Source organism: Vombatus ursinus, unplaced genomic scaffold (genome assembly GCF_900497805.2).
Source record: "Vombatus ursinus unplaced genomic scaffold, bare-nosed wombat genome assembly UNPS02014801.1, whole genome shotgun sequence".
NCBI classification, from domain to species: Eukaryota; Metazoa; Chordata; class Mammalia; order Diprotodontia; family Vombatidae; genus Vombatus; species Vombatus ursinus.
The window spans coordinates 2,423,500-2,435,841 of record NW_020954579.1 but is presented as its reverse complement, the minus strand read 5'-3'; the positions used below and the strand labels follow the sequence as shown (position 1 = coordinate 2,435,841).

Sequence of the window (12,342 nt, the reverse complement as noted above, 5' to 3'; positions counted from 1 at the left end):
CTTACGCTTCTCAAGGATTCCAACTAAAACATGACACTAATAAGGGCCTGCAGCTTTCTTCAATGCCTGAGGTCCAGTAGTCACTTGTTTTCTTTCTGGGACATCCACTTACACCTGCTGCTTGACTAAACCAGGGAAATAAAAAGCAGCTTAAAGTGCTACACACTTATACACACATATGCATTTTTTTCATCCCCTCAAAAGACTAACACATTCTTCTGCCATAAACTCACCCTAAAATGAGTATCAGTGATCCCCCTTACAACACATCCCCTTTGCTATTCTTCACTTGCACACGGATAAGATCTTAATGTCATATCTTTAGGCTGGAATAGACCCCAGAGGTCGGCTAGTCCAATCTCCTTTTAGGGATGAGGAAACCACATCCCATATTTTAAGGAAGAGGATGGAGAGGGAAGCAGGCTTCTTTGTACATCTCTACCTTATGCTTACAATCCATTTTCCTGAGGCTTCCCCCCCCCCCCCCCCCCCCCCTTTACCATTACCCTCTGGGGTGTTTTCATGCCAATCTCCTGAAATACTTAATTCTTTTTTTTTTTTTTGCTTTTGATACAGTAGCAAGCCTCTGAAAGCCTACCAGAGCAAAGGATTTTCTTGGGGGAAGAGGTATCAAGTTACAACCAATTTTTTTTTTTCTTATTTAAAGAATAAACCCAGCAGCCCTGGGGCAGACAGGCCCTGGCAGGCCCAGGTCCATCCAGGGGTCGGTCACCCCGTAGGCTCTGAGGTTGGGCCAGGCCTTGGCCTTGGAGCCTCTCTGGTCCAGCCCCTGGGGAGAGTTCTGAGAGGACCTCCAGGGAAGGTAGGAGGAAGGGAGGGGGACAAGGGCGAGGGTCTCCAGGAGGACTCAGAGTCCCCAGGGGGGCTTCCTCTCTGTCTCTCTCCCCCCACCCCCTCCTTCAGCTCCATCCGAGCTGCTGCGAGCTTCTCCTCAAGGAAATCGCTTGGAGCTCACTTTTTACCACAGAGTTTGACAATTCTCTGCCCAGGGTGTCACTGGAAAACGAGGCGGGGTCGATTTTTTGCCACTTAACCCCCTACTCGAAGCCTAAATCTTTAAAAAAAAATTTTTTTTCTAAAAAAAAAATCCCCCTTCCTCAAGTTCTCCCCGTGTGGGAGGAAGTGGGCAAGGCAGAGAAGTGGGGTGGCTCGCGACCAGGAGGTGCTTCCGCTGCTTTCCCGCCCTCGCAGCCTCCTCCGCCACCGCCTCCTCAGCTGCCACCCGCGCGCCCTCATGAATAATAAATTTGGAACCCGCCCAGGAGCGGGGCGTGCCTGGCGCCTCCAGCCCCACCCCCTCATGAATAATCAAAACGACAACTTTTAAACTTTTCCTCCTCCCTCCCCCAGCCCTCCCCGCTTCTCTACTCCCTCCCAGCCAAGGCCTCTCCCTCAGGCTTAATTAGACACGTGCAGACGACGATTGTCTCCCTCCAGCCCTTCAAGCTTTGGGGCCTGCCCTTCCTCCTTCCTCCGCTTATGAATAAACAATATAGAAGGGTTAACTCACCTCAGCTCACGGAGAGTGTGGGGCTCACCCCCACCTTCGGTTCATGAATAATTAATGTGGAGAACCGGGGTCAATTATCTTGGGTTTAAGTGTCATTAATATAATTATTCCTATAATAATATAATTGTGTTCGTGAATATAATTAATCAATGTGGAAAAATAGGGCCACTTACCTCGGATTATTGTGAGAGGGTCAGACCCTCCTACTTCTTGAATAATTAATATGAAATTAGGCTCAAGTAAATTAATATGGAAAACTGGGGCCACTTACCTCAGGTTTAAGTTAAAGGGGTTGGACCTGTCCATTCAGCTCATGAATGGTAAATGAATGTTGGCCTCACCCCTGTTCTTGAATAATTAATATTGAGGACCCACCCACTTTTCTATGAATAATTAATGTGGACCCACTTACCTTAGTTAAAGTGTGGGGTTGGACCTGTCCATTTCTTCATGAATAATTAATATATAAAGCTGGGTCTATTTAGCTCTGATTAATGTGAAAAGGTTGGACATCCTCCCCTTCAACCTTCCATTTCTGTCAAGAATAATTAATATAGAAAACTGGCAGGAATTATCTCTGGTTGATGTGAGAGGGTTGGACCCCTCCACTTCTACTCATGAATAATTAATCTAGAAGGGTGGGGCCCGCGGCTCACCTTCTTAATGGTCACCTCTGCTCATGAATGGTAAATAAGGTTGTAGGACTTGTCCTCTTCTGCCCGTGAATAATTAATATGAAGAACCACACCCACTTATGTCTGCTTAATGTGATGAGAGAATTGGACCTGTCCAATTCAATGGTTAACACGTGGGAGAGTTGGATCCAGTCACCTCTAGTTAAGGTTGAGAGTTAGATCCGCCCACTTCTTCTCATGAATATGACAATATGATAGACCCTGGTAGGAATATACAAAGTTTAGAAGAAAAAAAATCCCTGTCTGCCTTCTTGGGGTTTTCTTTTTTTTTCTTTTTGGTGAGGCAATCAGGGTTAAGTGACTTGCCCGGGGTCACACAGCTAGTAAATGTCAAGTGTCTGAGGCTGGATTTGAACTCAGGTCCTCTGACTCTAAGGCCAGAGCTCTATACACTCTGCCACCTGGCTGCCCTAGTTTTCTGTCTTTTTAAGGGGGGGGCAAGACAGTAATACATATAACTTTCAAAAACTCAATTGCATCTGTGATTACATCAAAATGGATATTCCACCCAATGATACTGATTGTAACCATGCCTGCTTATCTTATTTCACTCTTATCTGTGTCCTCTCTTAAGTTATCTCCATTTTACAGGTGAGGAAACTGAGGCAGACAGTGGTTAAGTGATTTGCCCAAGGTCACTTACTTGGTAAATGTCTGCTTCTGAAACATTTTGATGACAGTCTTTACTTTGCATCAATGTTTGTAACACAGTGGATAGAGCACTAAGCTTGGAATCAGGAAGACTCCTTCCTGAGTTGAAATCCAACCTCAGACACTAACTGTGAGTCTGGGCAAGTCACTTAACTCTGCCTCAGTTCCTCATCTATAAAATGAGCTGAAGAAGTAAATGGCAAACCACTCCAGTATCTTTGCCAACAAAAACCCAAATGGGGTCATGAGTTGTCAGACACTGCTAGAATGACTCAGAAGTACACTCTAGTACCTTTCCAATGCCCTCTGAGAGATCCTGCTTTTCAGTTCTTTGGGGATCATAGAATTTTGTGACACAGCTATATGACACAGGAAGAAACTTTGTATTAAAAAGATGGGCCTTCTATGCCCAAAGGGCTATAAAACTGGGCATATCCTTTGACCTAGCAATACCATTACTTGGTCTGTAGCCTAAAGAGATTTTTAAAAAAAATGAAAAGGACCTTTATGTACACAAATATTTATAGTAGTTCTTTTAGTGGTGGTAAAGAATTGGAAATTGAGGGGATGGCTGAACAGGTCCTGGTATATGATTGTGATAGAATACTATTGTGCTATAAGAAATGATAAACAGAAGGCTTTCAGAGGAACCTGGAAAGACTTAGATAAACTGATACAAAGTGAAATGAGCAGAACCAGGAGAACATTGTATACAGTAACAGCAATATTGTATAATGGTCAACTGTGAATGACTTGGCTAATCTCAGCAATACAACGATCCAAGACAATTTTAAAGAACTCATGATGAAAAAATGCTATTTATCTCCAGAGAAAGAACTGATGGAGTCTGAATGCAGATAGAAGCATACTTATTATTTTTTTACTTTCTTAATTTTTCTTAGGGTTTGTTTTTCGGTCTATGTTTTCTTTCTCAACATGACTAATATGGAAATATGTTTTATATGACTGCACATGTATAACCTATATCAAGTTGCTTGCCTTTTCAGTGAGGAGGGAGGGAGAGAATTCAGAACTCAAAATTTTAGAAAAATGAATGTTAAAAATTGTTTTTGCGTGAAATTGGAAAATTAAAAAAAAAAAGGTAGGCCTTTATTTCAAGGAAAAGTTTGGGGTCATTAAGAGAACTTCAAAGTTTTCCCAAAGGCAATCCAGTCAGCTCTCTTCCGTATTCAATTCCAGTCCCAACCTAATTAAGTGCTTTTTTATAGTCAGAAAATAAATAGGATCTTGTCTTTTCTATATTTTTTAGTTAGTTGTGTATTGATAAAGATGCATGATTCTTATACCATGGCATATAACTTGTGGAAGCTTGCTTATTCTCTTCTAATACCCCCACAAAGGATGACCTTGATTCATGTGTAGATTATTGCCATAAAATTTTATGTAGATGGGAATTATCTTTTCTCTGTTACCCTTTTTTTGGGGGGGGGTAGTAATAGTTTCAATTTTTCCATCAATTTGGTACCTTCTCTTTCTTCAGATACCTTGAGAATGATTCTTCAAAGCTCCTATTTGTCTCACCTCAAGCATGGACCTCGAATGTCAACATTTGATCTAGTCCAACTGCTTTTCCCATCTCTGTTTGCTTCAGTGCCATTTTTTCTTCCTCTATAAGCACATCTATAAGGTGTTAGAGTCCAAGTATGGTAGCTCCATTAGACCAAGCTTATTACAAAAATCCTTGTATCCCCAATAGATATGTTGTCAAAGGATATGAGCAAATAGTTTTCAAAAGAAACACAAGCTATCAATAGCCATATGCAACCATGTTCCAAATTATTAATAATAACTATTGCTCTTAAGCTAGGGGATTTCAATATTTATATTGATGATCCGCCAACATCCTAAACTCCCAGTTTCTCAGTCTCCTCAGATTCCATGACTTATTCCTCTACTCTATCTCAGCCACTAGCAGGGATGGTTGGTAACACTTTGGACCTCATTATTAAGCACAGACATTCCATTACCTTGAAACTCTGAGATGACTGTATCTGACCATATCTCCTTTCATTCTCTCTCTTCTTATGCCTTTCAGCATGCCTTATCCTCCTTAAACCAATTATTTGCTCTCATGACAACCTCTAATCCTCCCATCCTTTCTTAGGCCATTACTCCAGCTTGTTCATCACTTTGCTAGCTTTCCAATCTTGATTTTATGGCAATCCAATTCAACTCCAAAGTGTCCTATTAAATAAACACATCCGATATAAGGAAGCCAAGTGCTGAGTAATTATAATGAACAATGTTCTGCCCTAGGAGGTGCATGAAGAAATGTACCTCCCTGCTTTTTCTTTTTTTTTTTGAAAGATTGGCTAGTATGAGTATAGGATGTTGTATATGCTATCAGACAGGTCATTGTAAAGGAAGGTTTATTGGGTATAACCAGACAAGATTGTGATATAAAAATAAAACACATTAATAAAGCTAAAAGAAAAAAAAAAACCCAAACAACCTTCCATTTACATAGTGCCTGAAGGCCTGATGGAAGGTATTTCATATATGCTTGCTGAATTTTTAAAAAATTGCAGACTCATCTTTGGTCCACATCTTGTTCTCCTTCCAGCTTTATCCTAAAATGCCCTTAGGAAGTCTTTCTTTAGTTGAATCTCTTACTAAACTTTCTCTACTTGGTTTTATCCTCCACAGTTTCTCTCTGTTTTATGAGGTAATAGTGCTCACAATGTTTCACAATATTTCTCCATTAGATTTTACAAATGAGTTTGTGTTTTATACTGGTATTGCACTTCATTGTCACATTTTTCCATTTTGCAAAAAAAAGTAAAAAAAAAGTCAAATGCTTGCTGAATAAGGAGGCTTTTAGGCTCTTTTGTTTTGTGCCAATTTATAGTAGTTAAGTTTTTGTATGACATCATTGTAATCAGCATCAAGGTCTTTTTGTCTGTCCATAGCACATTTTTCAATGTCAATAAAGTGTTTAAATTGATCATGTTTGAAATGTTTTAATTGCATGTCATATCTTTAAAACAATTTTTATTCTTCATTCTGGCTTTTTAAAAATAGATTTTTTTATTGACATCCCATATTTTTCCCTTGCCTAAATTTCCCTTTATATCCCTCATTTCCTTTTACAGAGAGCCATCCTTTATAAAAGATTTTTTTAAAAAGAGGAAAAAGGAGAAAAATGGATATTCAATGAAATAGAGGACTTTCAGGCACTCCTGATGAAAAGACCAGAGCTGAATAGAAAATTTGACTTTCACATACAAGACTCAAGAGAAGCATAAAAAGGTAAATGGGAAAGTGATTCAGTAAGGTTAAACTTTAAATTCCTACATGGGAAGATACTTGTAACTCCTAAGAACTTTCTCATTATTGGGGCAGTTAGAAGGAGTATACATAGACAGAGGACACAGATGGTGAGCTGAATATGATGGAGCGATATCTAAAAATAAAATTAAGGGGTGAGAAAGAGGAATGCATTGGGAGAAGGGAAAAAGGAAAGGTAAAATAGGGTAAGTAATATCACATAAAAGAAGCATGAAAGAGCTTTTACAGTGGAGGAGAAGATGAGGGAGGTGGAGGGTGGGGGAGTACTTGAACTTTACTCTAACTGGAATTGGCTCAAAGAAGGAATAACATACACACTCAGTTGGATATAGAAATCTACCTTACCCTATGGGAAAGTAGGAAGGAAAGATGATAAGAGAAGGGGTGAGGGACTGATAGGAGGCAGGACTCATTAAGGGAGGTAGTAGTCAGGAATAAAACACTTTTGAGGATGGATGGGATGAAAGGAGAGAGAGTAGGATAAACAAGAGGGAAAATAGGCTGAAGAGAAATATAGGATTAATAATCATAAATGTAAAAAAATTTACAGCAAATTTATCTAATAAAGGCTTCATTTCTCAAATATATAGAGAATTGAATCAAATTTATAAAATTAAGAGCCATTCCTCAACTGATAAATGGTCAAAGGATATAATCAAGCAGTTTTCAGGTAAAGTAATCAAAGCTATCTACAATCATGAAAAAATTCTCTAAATAACTACTGATTAGAGAAATGCAAATTAAAACAACTTTGAGGTACTACCTCACACCTATCAGACTGGCTAACATGGTAGAAAAAGAAAATGATAAGTGTTGGAGGAGATGTGGGAAAATCAAAATACTAATACATTGTCAGTGGAGTTGTGAACTGATTCAGCCATTCTGGAAAGCAATTTGAAACTATGCCCAAAGTGCTATAAAACTGTGCATACCCTTTGACCCAGCAATACTGCCACTAGATCTGTATCCCAAAGAGATCAAAGAAAAGGAAAAGGACCTCTACCCAAATATTTATAGCAGCTCTTTTAGTGGTGGCAAAAAAAATGAAAATTGAAGGGATGCCCATCAACTGGGGAATGGCTGAACAAGTTGTGGTATAAGATTGTGATGGAATACTATTGTGCTGTAAGAAATGATGAGTATAATGCTCTCAGATGAACCTGGAAAGACTTACATGAACTGATGCAAAGTGAAATGAATAGAACCTGAAGAACATTTTATGTGGTAACAGCAATATTGTACAATGATCAATTGTGAATGACTTAGCTATTCTCAGCAATACAATGATCCAAGACAATTCTGAGGGACTTATGAATGCAGACTGAAGCGTACTTTAGGAAAAAAAAAAGCAACTTTCTTTTTTCTTTTTTTGCTCTGTGTTTTCTTTTACAACATAACTAATATTGAAATGTGTTTTGCATGTCTGCACATATACAACCTATATCAAATTGCTTGCCTTCTTAATGAGGGGGGAGGGAAGGGAGGAGAGAGAATTTGGAATTCAAAATTTAAAAAAAAGTTAAAATTATTTTTACATATAATTGAGAAAAATAAAATATTAAATAAATGTATTTTTTGAAAGAGGAAAAAATTCATCAAAACTTATCAATATACTGTAAAATATCTCATGTTATATATGTGGCAGATAAAATGAGTGAGGAAACAAAGGTTTGAGCTTCCAAGAATATCAATTTATTAAACAGTGCATGCCAGTTGCTCAAAAAACTAGGCGTCCTCAGCTTTGGCATTGGACCCCAAATATAGAAGGTGACAGATTTTTATGCATTAAAAACAATCAAATAAGAAAGATTAATGAAAAGAAAACAATTAGCCAGGATACAATATTAAGTCATCTGATTTCTAATTGGAGGAATTTCTAAGTTGGGAGAGGGAGAGCAAACAGGTGTAATTCCCTGAAATCAGAAAAAGAGGTATCCCACTCCCCTCAAGTGTCTGTATTCATTCAAAGGAACATGGAAACAATGACTGATTGAGGGTACAGGACCAGTTTTCGGATAAGACATATGAGTTGCTTGAAATGTATAATTGTGAGAAAACTCTTGCATCAATCATCAGGTCTGACAGGATTTCTGGCCAGCATAAACTAGGTCTATCCTTAGTTAAGGGTCTCTAAACAGCTGGTAGAGATGGTCTAGCTTCCCAGCTATGCAGGGCTAAGTTTAAACAATGCAATAAGGTTTTCTCACAGTTCCCACAATTAAATAAAGTTTTCTCACAAAAGAGAAATTGGACTAGACCCATATGTGAGGGACTGTCTGATGTTGGCAGCTACTAGGTTGAGCGCTGTGGCAAGGGTAGGGTAAGATCTGGGTATTTTGGAAGTCGAGGCAGGGGCTGTGGTAGGCAGAGTCGTGGTGAACTGGGATGGGCTGGATACGGAGGAGCTCCTGAGGCAAGGGGCGGTACCACGTGGGAGTGGGATGGCAGAGGACTGAGTTCCCTTTGCTTAGTCTCCTCCCTATATGCAACGTCATCCCCAGACGCCTCTTGTGACCTTCCTGACTTCCTGGGTCCCTTTGTGCAGCACTGACCCAGACCCCTCCTCCCAGTGTCTGAGTCTGACTTCCTAGGTCACGTACTCTGTCTATGCGCTAATCCCAGACCCCTCCTTCCTATATCCGGTCCTAGCCTCCTACGTCACTCCCTCCCCCTTGGTGTGCTAAACTCAGACAGCCCCTTCCGGTATCTGACCCTACAATCATTGGCTAGTAAGCGGGCTGGGGAGGAGGGGCTAGGTAGGTTTTTAGGAACAAGCGTGGTCAGATCACACACGCGCTCTCCTGGCTCCTGCCCTGTTGCTCTGGCCTTGCTGCTTGGGCTTGCTATGATGGCTTGCTGTGTTGGCCTCTGAATAAAGCTCTGGTGTTGGCGCCTCCCAATGGCTCGTCTCTGTGTGTTGATCCGGCTGAGTACCGAAGACTCGGGAGTGAGTATGACTCTGGTAGTGTACTCCTTATAGAAGGAGTGGGTACCGATGTACGGCTGGCAGAAGGTCGGCGTGCGGCCAGTATACCCATAATTGAATAGAAAGGGAACTGAGCTAATTCCAGAAGTGAGTCACAAGATGGAGTCAGTGTGGTACATTGAATTCTCACTACAACTTGCTGTTCTAATCCCTTCAATTCCCTCATATACAATATGCCACACTCATGAACCCTGATCTCTACAAATAAGAGAAAGTATCTTCTCATGTTTATTCTTTGGAGTCAAGCTTATACTTTATGATTTTGCCATATCCAGTTTCAATTGTCCTATGATTGTTCTTTACATTTACATTTTTTGTAGTCATTGTACATATTGTTTTCTTGGCTCTACATACTAAACTTTGCATCATTTCATATCAATCTTTCCACACTTGTCTATATTTATCATTTCCATTATATTCACCTACCACAATTTGTTTAGCCATTCACCATTTGGTGGGCATCTATTTTGTTGCCGGTTCTTTGTTACCACAAAAGGTGTTGCTATAAATATTTTAGTGTATATAGAGTCCCTCTTTTTGTCAATGACCTCTTTTGGGCATATACATAGCAGTAGAATCTCTGGGTCAAGGGATATGGCCATTTTAGTCACTTTATTTGCATAATTCCAAATTGTTTTCCAGAATGGTTGAACCATCTTATAGCTCCAACAACAACAATTCATTATTGTGTCTATCTCTACAACTCCTCCAACATGGACTATTCCAGTCTTTTGTTCTCTTTGCCAATTTTCTGGGTGTGTGGTAAAAACTCAGGTTGTTTAATGTATATTTCTCTCATTGTTACTGATTCAGAGTATTCTTTCATATGGTTGTTTGCAGTTCATTTAAGACCTATAAGACCTGTCACTTATCAATTAGGAAATGGCTTCCCGCCCCCACCCCCCCAGATTTATATTAATTTTGGTCTTTGCTCTAACGAGTTGCTGGTCTAATTTTCCATGATCAGCTGATTCAGGAATGATTCTAGTAACAAATTGTTTCTTGTCAAAATATGATTGATTTAATTTTTGCTATGTTATTCAGTCTCATATGCAACACCTTCCTATTTTTTTCTCAAAGAAAACATTAGTGATATAGAGACATCTCATTCCTTGCTCCTGGTCAATATTTTTCATCACTCTCCTTTTTTAAACTTTTGCAATGAAGTCACTGAGTTTCAAATTATATATTGATACAATTCGAAAGGTGTTATCAAGTGCTTTGTAGAATTTCTTTGTCCTCTACGAGCGATACTGATGTTTAACCTGTAACCCTTGAAATAGATTGCTACAATATACAATGTTACATAGTAAGGTTTTTTTTTTTTACAAAAGTTTTCTCTTCATAGATGTTACTCATTTAATTCCCTCCACCCTCAGTGTTTTCTCTTCTCTCTTTAGTTCTCCAAATTTACTTACTAGCTCAAACCCTACCACCATAAATCCTTCTTCCACCAGGTTTTGTGTCTCCCTGACCAGATCATAAGTTTAGTCAGACCAGAGATCAGGTCTTAAACTTCTTATTTTCTCTTGTCCTAGTCGAATGCTAGGTAGTATCTACTTGTAAACCATGATCTAATTCTGTGATCCAGTAACCTGTTTGCTGCTCCTTGACCTAAACAGTACATTTTCCAAGGTCTGAGAATTTTTACTGGTCATCTCCCATGCCTGGGACTCTCTTCCTCTTCATCTGTGATTCCTAGCTTCCTTCAGATGAGGACCTGAACTAGGGAGGAGGCTATGACATCATCATTGTAGAATCCTGTCTTTTGATTTCACTAGGTGTTAGGACTTCCCAGTATGTAAACTCCCTCTATCAAAGCAGATTTACAACTCATCATTTTCAAGAGTGGCCTGGGTGCATTGAGAGGTTAAGTAATTTACCCATGATTATATATACAGCCACTATGTGTCAAAGACAGGACTTGAATGGAGGTCTTCCTGGCTCCAAAGTCAAACTTCTATCTACTACATCGCCTCTTATTATCTGTTATAATAACAGCATTTACTTTTGTTCTAGCTGTGTTATTGAGTTGTTTCAGTCATGTCTGACTCTCTGTGACTACGTTCAGGATTTTCTTGGCAAAGATACTGGAATGGTTTGCCATTTCCTTCTTCTCTAGTTTATATTACAGATGAAGAAACTGAGGCAGAAGACAGGGTTAAGTGCCCTGGGTCATACAGATAGTAAGTGTCTGAGGCCAGCTTTGAACTTGGGAAGATGAGTCTTCCTGACTTCAGGCCTAGCACTCTATCCACTGTGCCGCCTAACTGCCCCAGTTATGCTTCTTAAGATGAATCCTACCCCAGGGTTGCCTAGCACCCAGGGTGAAGGAGAGGAATATAGATCCAAAGAAAGGATACACTAGCCTTAGTGCAAGTGAATAATAATGTTAAACGCAAAGAATAAGACCAGAACTGACTTAGGATTCAGAATGACAACTACCACATATACTGCTTCTTTCATGAATTCATATTTTTAAGAAAGAGGTACTAGAGAAGATGAGGTTACAAAAAAAGTAAACATAAATAAATGAACAAAAATCAAGCACTGAATGAGATCTACAAATGCCATAACACAAAAAATATGACAAAGGGGAAGCTCAGATTTAATGCTTGTTGTGATAAATCTGCAATTAAAGGAAACTGAGGCACAAAAAACTGAACACAATCTATTTATTGGTAAAGCTAGCAATTATCAATAATAGAGGTCAATGGCCCTTCAGTGACCATAGACACACCTTAGAAACAGAGAATCCTTTTATACAGTCTGGTTACATAAGTCCATTACATAATGTCAACTAGTGCCAACTAAACTAGGACTGTGATTGGTCCATAATTATGCTGATTTGCAAAAGAGATCTTCCAGATCCCATGGTAACAGGGACACAGAATTAGTCAACATCCTTGGAAAGTCCCCAACCCCACACTCCTCTGTACTACAGATACCCAGTGCTAGGAAAAACATCCCATGACTAAGTTGAATCATCTTTCATTCATCTTCTTTATCTCCTTCAAGCAGCAGTTTCACTTAGAGTGGCATGCAGTGTCTCCTATCAAGTATCATAGTACCAAGGCCTATACAAAATAGTTCTAAATCTAAGTCTTTAGAAATTGGTTACAGCTGGTATTGCTGTGATTAATAGAACTTTTAACTATTAATAAATCAAT

General features: G+C 39.4%; 1 pseudogene; it reads right to left on the bottom strand.

Annotated features, from left to right (window-relative positions):
• Positions 1 to 729: 729 nt before the first annotated feature.
• LOC114050900 overlaps positions 730 to 12,342 on the bottom strand; it is a 36,731-nt pseudogene continuing 25,118 nt past the window's right edge.